The sequence below is a fragment of the Anabrus simplex genome, chromosome 7 (genome assembly GCF_040414725.1).
Source record: "Anabrus simplex isolate iqAnaSimp1 chromosome 7, ASM4041472v1, whole genome shotgun sequence".
Classification (NCBI taxonomy): Eukaryota; Metazoa; Arthropoda; class Insecta; order Orthoptera; family Tettigoniidae; genus Anabrus; species Anabrus simplex.
The window spans coordinates 248,972,418-248,989,206 of NC_090271.1; the positions used below are offsets into that span (position 1 = coordinate 248,972,418).

The 16,789-nt window shown below is 41.6% G+C and overlaps 1 protein-coding gene across 1 annotated transcript in view; it reads left to right on the plus strand.

The window, feature by feature from the left end:
* Positions 1–16,789, plus strand: part of LOC136877093 (uncharacterized) — a 901,324-nt gene that overhangs the window by 253,949 nt on the left and 630,586 nt on the right. The gene's annotated exons all lie outside the window — the stretch shown is intronic.

Below are 16,789 nucleotides of genomic sequence, written 5' to 3' on the forward strand. Positions count from 1 at the left end.
GTTGGTGCACCAGCTTTTCTCCATTCCCGTACAAATTTCTTAAGCGCATAATTGAAGAGCAACGGGGATAGTCCATTGCCTTGTCATACTCCTGTGTCAATTTGAATTTCTGTGTTCAGTTCTCAAATAAACTTCACCTTGGATTTGGTTTCGTGAGTGTTTCTTTGATAATGTTTGTTGTTTTCTTATCAAGTCCAAATTGTGATAATACTTGAAAAAGTGATTCTCTATCTGTACTATCATATGGTTTTCTGAAGTCGACGAATGTGATGATATAATTATTGTTTGATGAACTGTGGAAATATTTCATAGGGTTTCTTAGATTATAATTTGCTCAACACATGATCGTCCTTTTCTGAATTCACCTTGATATTCGCCGATTTCTGGATCCAGTTGAGATTCTGCACGCTTGAAGAGAGCTTTGGATAGAATATTGACAACAGTGAAATTCCACGATAATTCTTGGGGGTCTGTCTTGCTTCCTTTTATGTACAGTGGATGTATGATCGCCATCTTCCATTCTGCAGGGATTGTTTCAGTTCGCTGGATTTCATCCATAATTTCTTTGAGTTTTGTGATGAGATTTTCTCCTGATTTTTTCCATACTTCTGAAGTAATTTGATCGTCTCCTCATGCTTTGTGATTTTTCAAAAAGTGAATTATCTCTTTAATTTCCTGTACACGGGGTGGTTATGAGTCTGGGTTCCGTTGTGCTGGGTGGAATTTTAATTTTTCTTGGGGCTTTAATTTCCTGTACACTGGGTGGTTCTGGGTCGGGGTTACGTTGTGATGGGTAGAATTTGAATTTTTCTTGGGTATTTTCAAAATTTAATAATTTAAAAAAGTATTTCCCAAGAATTTAACCGTTTTCGGCGTTGTTGAGAGCCATTTCCCCGAGTTCATTCTTGAATTGGAGCGACGGAGGTGAATACTTGGTTAATTTTTGTTTGAATGTTCTGTAGTAATTTCGTGCATAGTGTTTCCTGAAGTCATATTCTATTTCTTTTAATTTTGTGTAATCGTGCTGTTTACGAATCTTTCTTAGAGATTTAGTGACCATTTTTCTGACATCTTTGAGGTCCTGCCTAGTTTTTGGATTGTTATTGCATGACCAATTTAGCTATGCCTTCTGAGTTTCATGAGTTGATCACACTCATCTGTCCACCATGCGTTTTTTCGTGTAATGGATTGTGGTGCTATGTTTTCCGCAAATTTTACAAGCACTGCTTGAAATTGATCCCAGTTTTGTGGATTCAGTTTTTGTGTTTGTTTTCCAAACTCGTCTTTTACCTTTTGTACATCGTATTTACGGTGTGGAGCTATCTGAGTGAACTTTCTCTTTCCTGGAATGATGTCCAAAGAGAATTTTGTGGGGTAATGGTCTGAATCTAGATCTAGTCCTTTAAGAATTTTAAGATTCATTATTTCTACTGTGTTTTGGCGGGAGATCATTACATGGTCCAGTTGGTATTCACCTAATAGTGGATTAGGCGAGATCCAAATTTTGGTTTTAGACGGGTTTTTTTCTTGAAAAATGTAGATTGGAAAAAAGGTCATGTTTCTTTCAGATCTCAATGAGTTGCATACCATTCTTGTTGGTCTGCTTATGTCTTGACCATTTATCGATCCAGTACCTATAATTCTTTTCTTTGCCGATTTGAGCATTGAAGTCACCAACGAGGATTTTGACATGATTTTTTGGTATTTTTTGGAGAATATTATCTAACTGATTCCAGAATTCTTCCACTTTTTCTTAGTTGTTTCTGTTGTCGACATTATTCTATTATTATTATTATATGTCTTATGACGTCGATGGGATAGGAAAAGCCTGCGAATTGGAAGGAAGCGGCTGTGGCCTTAATTAAGGTACAGCCCCGGTATTTGCCTGGTATGAAAATGGGAAACCACGTAAAACCATCTTCAGGGCTCCCGACAATGGGGCCCGAACCCACTATCTCCCGATTAATGGATACTGGCCGCACTTATGTTGATATTAATTGGCGCGTGTCCGTTGATTAGCGTGTAGATCTTGTTTGCTGATTTTATTGTCGGTGCAGAGAGTCGACCTGAATAGGACTTGAAAGATGTAACTGAATCAAGTATTGACTTATCTACTATAAATCCGATCTCGAATATCATGGACAGTTTGTCATAACTCGTTCTCCTGGTTTTCCTTTGCGTATTCTGTATCCTTCTGAATCAAAAGGATACTCGTTTTTGTATCGTGATTCTTGAAATGCAATAATACAGTATTAATTTTGCTTTCTCTGGATTTGTCTAGGATGTTTTTAAGTTTTCCTGTTTCCAAAAATGGAATTTTTGTTGAATGTCTTAAGCCAAATTCTTGATTTCGGTTGGATTTTGCTCTCACGGGGTCTCGAGACACTCCAACTTACCTTTATGCACACTTCTGTGGCCTCCCCAGAATCCGGTTTTTCAACCGACCCACTGGGGTAAATATCTTTTTTTGAAGGTGCTATGTCCATGTTGATTTCCTTGGATTGGATTTTTGACTGAGGTTGGGATCCCAGTCTGATTGAGCTCAGAGTTCCACTTCTGAGTTTATTAATTAAAGCTGCCACTAACATGTGGATCAGACGCTGTCGGGGTACCGCCACTAACATATGCAACCTTTGTGCCCTTTCCTCCTTCGTCAAACCATGTGGTTCTTCCGCCTTCTCCGCCATTGGGAAACGCATTCCCTGTTCTGCCGTTGAACCCATTGACCTCTTTTCTTTTACCTCGTTGATCAGCCGATGCTTATTTAGCAAATCCTTATTCAAACCTGTCCTGCATATCTACAGGAACCTACCCTATCAGCCATTGGGACGCGCCGTGTCGGGGCTGAGGGCCCCAACCGCAGTGTCTTACGCAGGGTTATGTCTAGTTCCTACTCAGTTCAGGACCAAACCCCTACGTAAGCTAACAAGGCACGGTTACTACCTTTCAATGAAATGAATGCATTTTCTTTTTCCATTCGCTGTTTTTTCTCTATTAATAAGCGCGCGGCATAACAGCCCAGCTGGTGGCCATTGCCGTTAACGCTTCAGTCTATACGGTCTGACAGCTTAGTTCGACGGTGAGAGTCCCGTTCGTTGCAAATATTTTTTACGATCAAAATATTGGTGGGAAGGTTAGGGGAGATCGTCTTATGGATTTTCTAATCATTAGAATACGCGCGCAAGGCCTCGATTAAATTCCAATCACCGCAGTGCACATATGGAATGAGCGCATATGAATCTGTTGATGATAATTCGTTTTGGACAGTTGTATATAGCTCAGTTGTATATACCTCCGAGCTAGAATTGCACTCTTTGGTTTGAAAGGAACTACTACAATACCTGTTTCGATTCCAATCGAATGCCATATAAAATCTGGAAAGTGTAACTTTTATTCGTAAGATACGTTAATAGTCCATTTAGTATTTCCAATTGCTTTATAGATAGTAATTTCTAGCGTCAAAGACAGTCTTATGTACTAGTAACTTACAATATGTTGGGGTTACCCATATTCTTAAATGGTAATAAAACGGGGCTTAAAAAGAACTGTGCTATGTTTTTCCGTAGGATAATATTAATAACCGAGATATCAATACTATTTTTGTAAATGGAACTATACTAATTGATCCAGTATAGCTGGTATTAAAGCTCAAATAGTTACGACTTCGAAGATTAAAGAAAATAATCCTCTGTTTTTTTGCGTGTACTTATTCTCGCCAGGCTACGGACGGTATCAGCCTTTCTGCATCTTGAACTCCGCTTCAACCCCCCTGTAGCGTCGGAAGGACCGAACGCCTCTCTATAATATACAGTGTTGAAAACGGATTGAGTTAAAAAAAACTGCGAAATGAGTTGAATATCATGCCAAACAAACACGAAAATATTTTGTTTTAATTTCTAGAAAATGTGCTCTGAAATTACAGTCAAGGTGTAGATTTTATAATGTATGTAAGATCTACCCTCTGGCAAAACCTCGCATCTTTGTATGGCTAACACATAAAAATATTCATAAAAATGATAAGCGCGGAGATTTTATATGAACAAACATAATTTGTTCTGATTCTCCTGCTAAATTGGCAATGGTCGATATGAAGGCAGAGATAGAAACAGATCATTATCGCACTCCCTCTGTAAGTAAAATACACTGTAGCAAGTAGATGATGCAGTAATAAGGTATTAAATATGCTATGATATAGAGAATAAGTACAATTCACATGAATTTGAACTTCGAAAATATAAACGCTAGAGCTTTGTAATTCTATTTTTAATGAATTGTGAATTGACGTAGTCGTCTTCGAAGGCAAGTACTATGAACTCATCAGCCAATCTTATACTAAAGCTGATAATGATGTTATACATAACAGACGACTGTTGGATACTGTGTTTATTAACAGACAAGACTGTATATATTACCTAGTCCATAGACTAATACTCACCTAATGCTTACATCTTTTTATACACCAATCATTTCACATTACGATTATGTAATATAATCACATACTATATTGCAGTGCTTATAATTTGATGTTGACTATCTATCCTGTAAAGTACCGCGATTAACTGGCCGGATAGCTAACTTTTTTCCTAGTCTGTAATAGTCTGTCATCACTGTCAAATAACCTGCGTTTACAGCGCGTAATTATATACATTTAAAGAGACAAATCCTATTATATTGTTCCTATCAATACTTTGTCCACGAGTACGGTCACCGTAATGTATCCGAGATTTATTATTAACAACACAAGTGTGTGATTTTAATTAAATAGGACTGTCACAGTACTGCGACGATTATGTGAAGTTATTGACTGCAACAGAGTACTGACGACAATAAGTAAATAGCGTTTGTTCTCCGGAGACGCCCATGGACAACCTGCGCATCTGTGAGGACGAGGCCCTACCTAGGGTGAAATCTAATGTTGAAAAAGGTACAAACTCCCGGTTATTGTGCCAGAGGTAATAACCGATGTAGTGTAAAATCCGTGACTCGCGCGGGAATCAAATCCAACCTCTGTGAACCGAAGGCGAGTACACTGACCATTCGGCTCAGGAAAGGAGAGTATTGTTCACTTTTAAAACACATTTCCTTTACGTCCCACCAACACAGATAGGCCTTATGGCGACGTTGGGGTAGCGAATTCCTAGGGGTGGGAAGGAAGCAACCGTGGCCTAAAGTAAGGTACAGCCCCAGCATTTGCTGAAGTGAAAATGGGAAACCAAAGAAAACCATCTTCTGGGCTGCCGACAGTGGGGTTCGAATCCACTATCTCCCGGATTAAGGAGGAAGGCACTCAAAGGTGCGTGATGTATTTTTAAAGGGGCATTAAAATTACAAGATATCTTCTTCTATATGTGTTTACCCTCCAGGGTCGGTTTTTCCCTCGTACTTAGCGAGGGATTCCACCTCTACCTCAAGGGCAGTGTCCTGGAGCTGCAGACACTGGGTCGGGGGATACAACTGGGGAGAATGACCAGTATCACGCTCAGGCGGCCTCATCTGCTGTGCTGAACAGGGGTCTTGCGGGGGGATGGGAAGATTGGAAGGGACAGACAAGGAAGAGGGAAGGAAGCGGCCGTGGCCTTAAGTTAGGTATCATCCCCGCATTTGTCTGGAGGAGAAGTGGGAAACCACGGGAAACCACTTCCAGGATGGCTGAGGTGGGAATCGAACCCACCTCTACTCAGTTACCTCCCGAGGCTGAGTGGACCCCGTTCCAGCCCTCGTACCACTTTTCAAATTCCGTGGCAGAGCCGGGAATCGAACCTGGGCCTCCGGGGGTGGCGGCTAATCAGCGGTTCTTTTACGTGTCGGTAAAACTATTGACACGGGGCTGACGTATTTGAGTACCTTCAAATATCAACCTACTGAGCCAAAATCGAACCTGCCAACTTGGGCTCAGAAAGCCAGCGCCTTAACCGTCTGAGCCACTCAGCCCGGCTGTAAACCAAGAATCACAAGAAAAGTAATAGTTTTAGGCGAGGCAATTCGTGTTTACAATCCGAATGAAGTGGCGAATGAAGTGAGAAAAATTGTACAAAAAAAACGTAGGAGAAAACCAGAGAGTATAATGTCAACAATTTATACCGAGGAGACAGGCCAGCTCTCCAATCAAGGCTATGAGAAGTACTGCATGTATCTATTAATAACGGACTAGACCTATATGAAAATCGAGGCTCCGTGCTAGTGTTACAACCCCAGGAATTGTGCCGGATGCCGAAGCCTTTCGCACTCTGGTGAAATGATTAATGACTGACAAATGAAATGATACTGGAGAGTGTTTCTGGAATGAAAGATGACAAGGAAAGCCGGAGTATCCGGAGAAAAAACCTGTCCCACCTCCGCTTTGCCCAGTACAAATCTCACATGGAGTAACCAGGTTTTGAATCACGAAACCCAGTGGTGAGTGGCCGGCGCGCTGCCGCCTGAGATACGGAGGCTTCTGAACAGAATAAACTAACTGTATAAATTATGCTGTCTATACGTGAGGCATACAACTGCACAAACCGTAGAAAAAGCACAAAAGATATATCCTATTTGCAATAAATTTTACAATAGAGAACACAGTTTCTGGTAATTGCCAGAGTTACGTTCCCTGTGTTTGTGACATAATATAGGATGTTCTCTTTTAGGTTCCCTTTGAAAAATAAAGAACTGACGACACAGTGAAACATGATAACCGGTATACCACCTGGTTGAATGGCTCAAACGGAGCCACTTGTTTTGGTCACTTAAAAGATGACGTCCAGTGGCATTTTATGGTATTCAAATACATCAGCCTTGTGATGATAGATTTATAGGTCCGTAAAAGAACTCATATGGGACAAAGTTCGTGCCTGTCCCCGTCTCCAAAAACCTTAAAGGTAGTTGGTAGGACGAAAAACCAATAGCATTATTCTTTTCCTATTAGTTAAATGTCATCCTGCAGAGCACAGTTTCCCGGTTTCACGGCATATTGAAGGTTCATATAGTAAAATGAAATGTCGTATGGCTTTTAGTGCCGGGATATCCCAGGACGGGTTCGGCTCGCCAGGTGCAGGTCTTTCTATTTGACACCCGTAGGTGACCTGCGCGTCGTGATGAGGATGAAATGATGATGAAGACAACACATACACCCAGCCCCCGTGCCATTGGAATTAACCAATTAAGGTTAAAATCCCCGACCCAGCCGGGAACCGAACCCGGGACCCCCTGAACCGAAGGCCAGTACGCTGATCGTTCAGCCAACGAGTCGGACGTTCATATAGTGAACAAGGATGACAGAAGACGCTTGCTCTCCAGCGCCATACCTACGATGTTTTGAATTTCCTAGTCAGCTCACCACCTCTGCCAACAATGCGGAGTAATATGCGGACTTTCAGTCTTATATCAACATTGCCACCGAGCGAGTTGGCCACGCGGTTCGAGGCGTATAGTTTTTTTTGCTCACATTCGGGATATAGTAGGTTCGAATCTCAATGTCGACAGTCTTAATAGCTTTCCGTGGTTTCTCATTTTTACATCAGGCAAATGCTGGAGCTGCTGTAGCTTAACTAAGACCACGGCCACGTCCTTCCCAGTCCAAGGCCTGCCATACCCCATCATAACCAAAAGACATAAGGCAAATAAGAATAATCTGTTTCCAGAATCTATGTTCGGGGAAGATGAACAGTTTTCATCATGGTATTTACTGTATTGTTTTATTGTGAGTGTAATTTTAATGATATTGTTGATTATTTTCATCTAGGCTATTTCAGTACGTTGTTTTATTACATCAGTTCCAAGTCTTATGATTAATTTCACTAAGTTACCATATTGCCTTGTTCAAGGCTTTCTGTTCTATTATTTTCATTCTGTTTAAGTACTGTTATGTTAAATGTACTTAATGGCAGTGTATTGTAATTTCTTATGCAATGATTGGAAATGGATTGATTTTCCTTCTTTACGCAATATCTAATTATGAACGTTATATCTTTAACGCTCCTTTAAAAATACATTATGCACCTTTGAGTGCCTTCTTGTCCGGCTCTGTGGTGTAGTGATTAGTGTGATTAGCTGCCATCCCCGGAGGCTCGGGTTCGATTCCTGGCTCTGACACGAAATTTGAAAAGTGGTACGAGGGCTGGAACGGGGTCCACTCAGCCTACGGAGGTCAACTGAGTGGAGGTGGGTTCAGTTCCCACCTCAGCCATCCTGGAAGCGGTTTCCCACTTCTCCTACAGGCAAATGCTGGGATGGTACCTAACTTAAGGCCACGACCGCTTCCTTCCCTCTTCCTTGTCTGTCCCTTCCAATCTTCCCATCCCCCCCGCAAGGCCCCTGTTCAGCACAGCAGGTGAGGCCGCCTGGGCGTGGTACTGGTCATTCTCCCCAGTTGTATCCCCCGACCCAGAGTCTGCAGCTCCAGGACACTGCCCTTGAGGCGGTAGAGGTGGAATCCTTCGCTAAGTACGAGGGAAAAACCGACCCTGGAAGGTAAACAGATAAATAAGAAGAAGATATCTTCTAATTTTAATGCCCCTTTAAAAATACATCGTGCACCTTTGAGTGCCTTCCTCCTTAATCAAGAAAACTGTGTAACGGTCTTTATTCCTCCAGTCTGTGTACTTGCTTCAGCACCACTCCCACTCGTTTTGGTTGCTTAAAAATGGCAGACGTGGCGTTCAAATGGATGCAAATTATCGCGGTGCAACAGCCATTCTACAGACTGCTTTCTATCTCGTTGCTCACAATTTATTGGATTCTGCCTAATTTCAGATCGTGGATGAATAGCAGTAAATAACAATTGTGTGAGTGTTGTTTCAAGTTCAGAATGGAAGTTATCAATTCGCTAGATCAAGGAGCGGTAATTATAAATAACAAACTACCTTGTTATATCTGGCGTTGAAGAGATTTGTTTTACAATTCGAAAAAAATCGTCTTCATAACCTTCCGATATTAACACTAGCTAGTGGAGTTGAATGGCAGCAGAAGACACGGAGCACACCTTACCTGTCAATAGTTAGTGTAATCTTATTCTTGATTAGTTGAATATCTCCTCATGGTTAAAAACGGATTATAACACGCAAAAAATGAGATCTTACAAACCTTTTATTTTGTACAGTTCTTCGATACAGCTAATATTAAGGAGAATTTCGAATTTTATTGTATTAATATTTCTATCTCGTTCTACACTTGTCAATACTGTTATGTGCTTTGCGTTCCACTAACTACGTTTATGATTTTAGGAGACGCCGGGGTGCCGTTATTTTGTCTAGCGGGAGTCCTTTTACGTGTCGACACGGGGCTGACGTATCTAACCACCTTCAAATACCACCGGAGTGAGCTAGGATCGAACCTGCCAACTAGGGCTCAGAAAGCCAGCACCTTAACCGTCTGAGCCACTTTCTTTTAATTTTTATATTTTTTATTTATATTTTCTCATTCTTTCCTCGTTTTCGTTTTAATATCTATTTAAGGACGACACACACATACCCAGTCCTCGAGCCAGTAGAAATAACCAATTAATGTTAAAATTTCCGATCCGGTCGGGAATCGAACTCAGGGCCCCTTGAGCCACTCGGTCCGGCTCTATACTCATCAAATAAAATACATAAGTAAGGTATTGAGTTGCAAGAAGTTCTGTTGAGTCCTTTACGTGTGATACCGTAACAGGCAAGCAAGCAAGCAAACAAACAAACGAAGAAAAACAAGCACAAAGGGACAGATAAAATGTTTAACTGAACCTACATTCAACTTAAAAAAAAATACCGAATCCTAGATTGAAGCGAAATATGAGACAAACATAATTTAATTGGATGTTATGTTAACACAACGTAGGAACTCTTTCGGTTTTTCTGGAACTATTTCGGAACCTATTGTGAAGTGTTTTGGAAATAAATGAGGATTTTAGCAATATGTGGAGGCCTTGGAATACTAAGTAAGTTTCGATTCCTGCAGCCCAGGGACCTGCAGCCACGAACATTGCTCAACCAAGCACCAGCTATTTTATTGAGCTGCTCTTAGAGAACTTTCTAAAATATATCACCCCTTTTAAATTCTATTTTGTTTACCTTTAGAAATAGCCTAATTGCTTTATTGTTACTCTCTGAATTGTGGGTTTCATTTGTATTAACTTTTCTTTTCTTGTAATTGAAATGAAATCCTACAACCTGTTTTCCAGTCATTGACCGGGTCAGGGATGTAATGAATGCAGCAGATATAGGCTATTGGTACGATGGGGTCGCCACTCCCAAAGTGATTATTAATGAATGATACATGCTATGAAATGATAATGGAGAGTGTTGCTGGAATGAATGATGACAGGGAAAACCAGAGTACCCGGAGAAAAACCTGTCCCACCTCCGCTTTGTCCAGCACAAATCTCACATGGAGTGACCGGGATTTGAACCACGGTATCCAGCGATGAGAGGCCGACGAGCTGCCGTCTGAGCCACGGAGGCTTCTTGTAATTGAAACATTCAAAAAATCTCTCTCACACTCATACTTTTCCGACCCCGTTCAGGGAAGAATTCCCTCCCTGACCGGGAATCAAACCCGAGAGCTCTAGGTTTAAAAACAGCACGCTGATATTTAGCCCCACAGAGGCAGTCTGTTCATTTTTATTTCAATTTTAATTAACAAAATGCCCAATGTTCTTTAAATGCATCTATAAATAGATGGGCCAGGCTGGCAACAACGCACTACTAGGAGCCCTCAAGGGTCAAAAGTAAGTGCCCCGCTATAACTCAAAGAGCTGGCGGCTGGGAATCTAATGAACTTCACGGCTATAGTACACGTAATTTCCATTCCTTCCGCCTTGGCCCTGCCTTGCATACAGGACGATGGCTGTTCAATTATACACAAGTGAGTGGAAGATAGAACCGTGTTGGATATCACTGGTAGCAACAGAATGCGATGGTGTGCCAATGAGTGAATCTGTCATTTCTCTTCACTCTTGCCGTTGCGCTAGGTAATTAACTTCAAGGTGAGGAGAAATCTCTGGTAAGACTGCACTCTGTCATCCGAAGGTTACAACGCTAACCGTTACTTAAAGAATTCTCACTTGCACTTCACTGTGCATACTCACATTTACATTTTAATTATAGAGTGTCATGTTTCTCTGTGTTTCGTTTACAAGCATCCACATCCACTATCCCTTCTCTTGGTCTTCGAGGGGTCCGGAACATCGTAATTAGCTTCTTACGAAGCTGCCTGCTGTTCGAGTCCCGGGGAATATACAGTTTAAAAAAATGGCGTATGGCTTTCAGTGCCGGGAGTGTCCGAGGACAAGTTCGGCTCGCCAAGTGCAGGTCTTTTGATTTGACACCCGTAGGTGACCTGCGCGTCGGGATGAAGATGAACAGTGACATTTTGTAATTAAAAAGTCACATCACCAAACGAGTTACCCGTGCTGTTAGGGACACGCAACTGTGAGCTTGCATTCGGGAGATAGTGTGTTCGAACCCCACTGTCGGTAGCGCTGAAGATGGTTTTCAGTGTTTCCTATTTTCACACCAGGCTACACTTTTCTCTTCAGTAATGACTGCACTTCGCACTTTGCCTCGGCTAGGCAACTCCTCATATTCGTGCAGTAGTTGTTTTGCAGTTTCTTGGGATAGCCCATGGTAGACTACAGAAACTAGGTATTTACGACCGGTGTCTCGATGAATATAAATGAACCTTTTCCGAGGTTATAGGACGTGATCGAACGGTGTACCCGTTATCACAAAAAGCTGCCGACATTTTCAAGCTGTGCGCTACATTTCGGAGAGTGATGAAACTTGGGAGCTGGAATCGCAATTTGACAACGGCTTCCGTATCCGGAAAATTTCTTCCATACTCATTTAGGACATAATATAATATCTTTCAGCAATGTCTGCGAGAGCCTCTGTGGCTCAGGCGGCAGCGCGCCGGCTTCTCAACGCTGGGTTCCGTGGTTCAAATCCCGGTCACTCCATGTGCTATTTGTGCTGGACAAAGCGGAGGCGGGACAGATTTTTCTCCGGGTACTCCGGTTTTTCTTGTCATAATTCATTCCAGCAACACTCACCAATATCATTTCATTTCATCTGTCATCGCCGCTAGAAGGGGGCTTCATTCATTCCATTCCTGACCCGGTCGAATTACTGGAAACAGGCTGTGGATTTTCAGTAATATCTGCCAGAAGAGAGAGGTCGGATAGCGAAAGTGAAAGAGCAAAACCAGGTACAAGTAACTGGTGGCAATGACGGGCTCAGTGGGGATACCACAGTCACTACTCCCAGCTCATAAGTTGTAAGCCCCTGGGGATAACTAAGAAGGAGTCAGCATTAATGAATTACGTAAAATGTTCAATAATGTTGATGAGTTCGGTAGCATGATTCCTCATTTTATAAAACAAGACACTGAAACGGCTTTATGAAGTGATCAGTTCTTTCCAAAGACGTATGACATTCATGATTGATGCTGAACATGCTATGGAAATTAGATTTTAAAAATATTTTCTTCCTTATCCGACTCACTTGTTTCCAACTTTCTCACTATAGGCAGTATCGTGTCTCTCTTAGGAGGATTGCGCACACCATGAACACTTTGGTCGGCTACATTAGGCTTCGTAACGCAATAATTTTTCACTAAAATCACGCGCTGTAGCATTGTGTACTTCATCTTGAACGAATGTGCTGTGAAACAACAAGCTAGCCAGTAACAAGCAAAATTGGGGAGACAATTGAATGAATAAATACTGATCTGCATTTAGGGCAGTCGCCAAGGTGGCTGATTCCCTATCTGTTGCTTTCCTAGCCTTTTCCTAAATGATTTCAAACTTAACAAAGAATAACTTGCTCATTGTTGACATATGTTGGTACAAGGTGGCGCACGATATGGCATACACTGGAAATTGCAACATATTTAATTTAAAAAAATAGCATTAGCCTACAACACTCAGTGAAATGTGCGTGATTATTCAGTATGCATGACACGTTAGTACATCCACTTTCTCAGTTTACTACAGCTTCGAGGCGAACCAGCATGGTTGTGAACACTCTATGACACATGCCCTCACTCAACCCTCAGAGAAAAGGCAGAATGGCCGCCTGCAACTGCAGTACATTTTCTGGTTTCTGGCGGTAGGTTATATCCTTCAGATATCCCACAGGAAGAAGCCGCAGGGATTAAAATCAGGGGTATGTGGTGGCCAGATCGAACCACTCTGAAAACGTTCGGAATATCGATAAGACATCACTCGGGGCCGCAAATATACATGCAGAAATCTAGAACATTGTTTGCTGTGTGTGAACGAACTCCTTCCTGCATGAACCATTGTGTCTCTATTGGTAGTCTTGTTGCAAAGTGTTGTGGAAGGAAACCTTTTTACAACATGTCCACGTAACGCACACTGTTGACTGTTTCATTGGAAGAGGTTGTGCCAATAATTCCACCACTGGAAATTGCAGCCCCTCCACCCACTCACCCACCCACCCACCCACCCACCCACACGCAATTTTCACACCATGACTTTCAACCTCGTGAACAATATCAGGCAGTTCTTTCGCTAGAAATCAGACATTCTGCTTGTTTACAGCACTGTTGAGATAAACGTACGCATCATCATTTCACCATGATGTGTTGTGGAGTACGGGATCACCCTCTGCAATAGTCCACGCAGCAAACTGTACTAACCATTAGTTTATGAATTGCTGTAATTTTCTATGTGAAAACGTCAAGCTCAGACTGCAGTATTCCCTGAATTGACCAATAGGAGATGTCCAGCTGAACAAGTTCTGGTGGATTTGAAGGGACTCCGAACCACAGCCGCTCTCATAGCAGCAATGTTCTCCGGAGAACGGGGCCGGCTTGAGACACGGCCGTTTTCTTTCCACGTTATTGCCTTCGGTTTCAAATGGGCTGCCGAGTCCATACTCCGTCTGCCGGCAGGGAATCCACCGGGTATCGAAATGAACACGAATTCTTTCCTGAATCCGAGTTACACTCTTTGCTTCCGCATAAAGTAACACTGTTTTCACTTTCTACATTCGCGTCAACATCCCTATGCTCGTCATACTGGAAGCCGGAAACGCACGTACGTCATGGGCTGCCATCTGCCATCACGCATGAAATAACGTTTCTGTTCTCAAAAGGACATAGCACTGAGCGAGCTTAAATTTACACATTTTATAAACAACTTTCGATGTGTGTACGTGAATCTTCCGGAGTTTCTTCGCATTTAGAAAACATTCGTATCTTCCTACCTGCTATCAGACGGAAATGGGATCGTTTTGGAAACCACCCCGAATTTCGTGCTCGGATTTACAAGTCACACATCACTGAAGAAAGAAGAATTTTTCTAATAAAACCTATCTTTCGAATATATAAGGTCATTGGACGAAGATCTTGACTGGTGGGGCTATCTTGTGACATTGTATGAGAATGTTGTGTGCTGGATCAGCTGCCATATTGTTGGACGTAGATTGTGATGCTACACATTTCTTTCAATTTACCTGAACTCTTTACTTTCATTAAGGGTGAAGTGAAAGGATGCATTACTTTACCCCTACATGTCGCAAGAGGCTACTAAGAAGGGAACAGCCAAAGAATATGTAATCACTCACTCGTCTACTAAGCCCAAAATCATATCCCTAACTCTAGGCTTTCCTGCGTAACGGAGAAATTCACATACTGTGTATATTTTTAAAATTATCCGCGAATAAAAAAATAATTGTTAAGGATATTCCGTGGTGGACAGAGGTGAAAGAAGGCGCAGGCATGAATGGGTGGTTATAACACAAACGAGGGATTGATTTAAAACTTTAAAACTGGCAGTTTTCTTTATTCCCTCAAGCTTTTTTTTTCAGACGTTAAATTTTAACAAACCGAGCTCGATAGCTGCAGTCGCTTAAGTGCGGCCAGTATCCAGTAATCGGAAGATAGTGGGTTCGAGCCCCACTGTCGGCAGCCCTCAAGGTGGTTTTCCGTGGTTTCCCATTTTCACACCAGGCAAATGCTGGGGCTATACCTTAATAAAAGCCACGGCAGCTTCCTTCCAATTCCTAGGCCTTTCCTATCCCATCGTCGCCGTAAGACATATCTGTGTCGGTGCGACGTAAAGCAAATTACAAAAAAAATATATATATATATATATATTAACAAAAGGATTCGCTATGCGAACAAAAAAATCTTAATAGCTTGCCAAGTAATTAACAGTTATTTACAGAAGTTAGCCCGTAGGCTTGAAACAACACTTATAGGGAGATCTAAAATAACAATTTTACAGGCTGAGATTGAGGCTGCCAATTATAACTTCACATGAGCACAACTGCTCCCTTTCAAACTATAGTCAAGGAGGTGGATTTCCCAATTGCTTTTTACACCATTAGTAAGAGCATATTTGCATATTTGCTCCACAAAATTATCTAGGACACTACTCTCCACATATTACACCATTCCAGCCTTAACAAAGGCACCATTCAACCTTTACTAGGAAGAGCGTCCTTGCCCTATGAATTTACACTTAAAATCAATTAACGAAAATTCACTCTTTCGAGGCCTGTCAAAGGCACAACCCATATTTAACAAAATTTAACAGTATACACTGCCTTAACTGCTCAACAGTCTAATACCTTTAACATGAAATAAACGGAGTTAAACAGGGGTAACAAGTACCCATTCTACTAGGCCTATGGCTAAAATAAAAGGTTAAATTACTGGCCCAAAGACCAAAATGGGAAGGAGGTGAACTATGGCACTCCTAGAATTTTACATTACATGCATAAAACCCTATTTGTGCTTATGGCCCGACGTTACAGATGCTAAGCCTTATAGGCCCACTGCCGAGGTAACTAGATGGAGAAGAGTTTAAGTTACAGAATTTACAAGACAGAAAGTGTTACAAAATCATAGTCACCTCACAATTAAGTTGAAAGAAAAATACAAGAGGCTACATCACTCTCTATTTCCTGATTTCAGTTAAGCTCTTTCGGCCTGTTTGAAGATCACATTTAGAGTTTGAAATTTACATTTTAGGAAATAAGGTTACATTATTAAAGAGTTGAAACCTTCCCCTCGAGATAGCTTTGAATATCGGATTTTAAACTGGATCTGCCATTACCTTGAGCTGGTGGACCTCTCGAAGATGAACGAGGCGCCCCCGCCACCTTTACTAACACTCTGTAGACTGGAGCGATCACAAAGACAACCTGGTCCCTAAAGTGCCAGATTTTATAGCTAGGGGGAAATTTCCAGAAAACTCTGGACTAAGGCCCGACACGCCCCCCGCCGAATTCTGATTGGATAATTAAATAAATACCAGAAAATTTCGATTGGTAGAAAAATAAATGGCCAACATCTTAAGTTGGCGAGAAGAGATAGACATGCTGTAAACTTTAACACACCAAAACAAAGTATGAACAATTCAGTTTAGGAAACCTTAACATACTAAGTTTATCTAGAATATTAATAGTTCATATTACACCAGTGGGCACGCACATAAGTTTATAGTAGCGACATCTGTTGAGAAATGTTCAAATTTCTTGCACTGCAGTAGTTGTTGCAAGTTTTATATTTTAGATGTCATTCTCCGAGGCGCTTAATTTAAATGTACGGGGCGGGTGTACCTCCGGTATATTAATAATAATAATAATAATAATAATAATAATAATAATAATAATAATAATAATTTTACAGATTTTACGTCCCAGTAACTAGTTTTACAGTTTTCGGCGACACCAAGGTTGCCGACTTTCTGTTCCCTCCGGAGTTCTCAACATACGGCTGTAAATCTGCCGGCACTAAAGCTGACGTATTTCGACATATTCAAATACCACCAGATTGAGCTGGAATCGAACGCGCCACCTTGGTG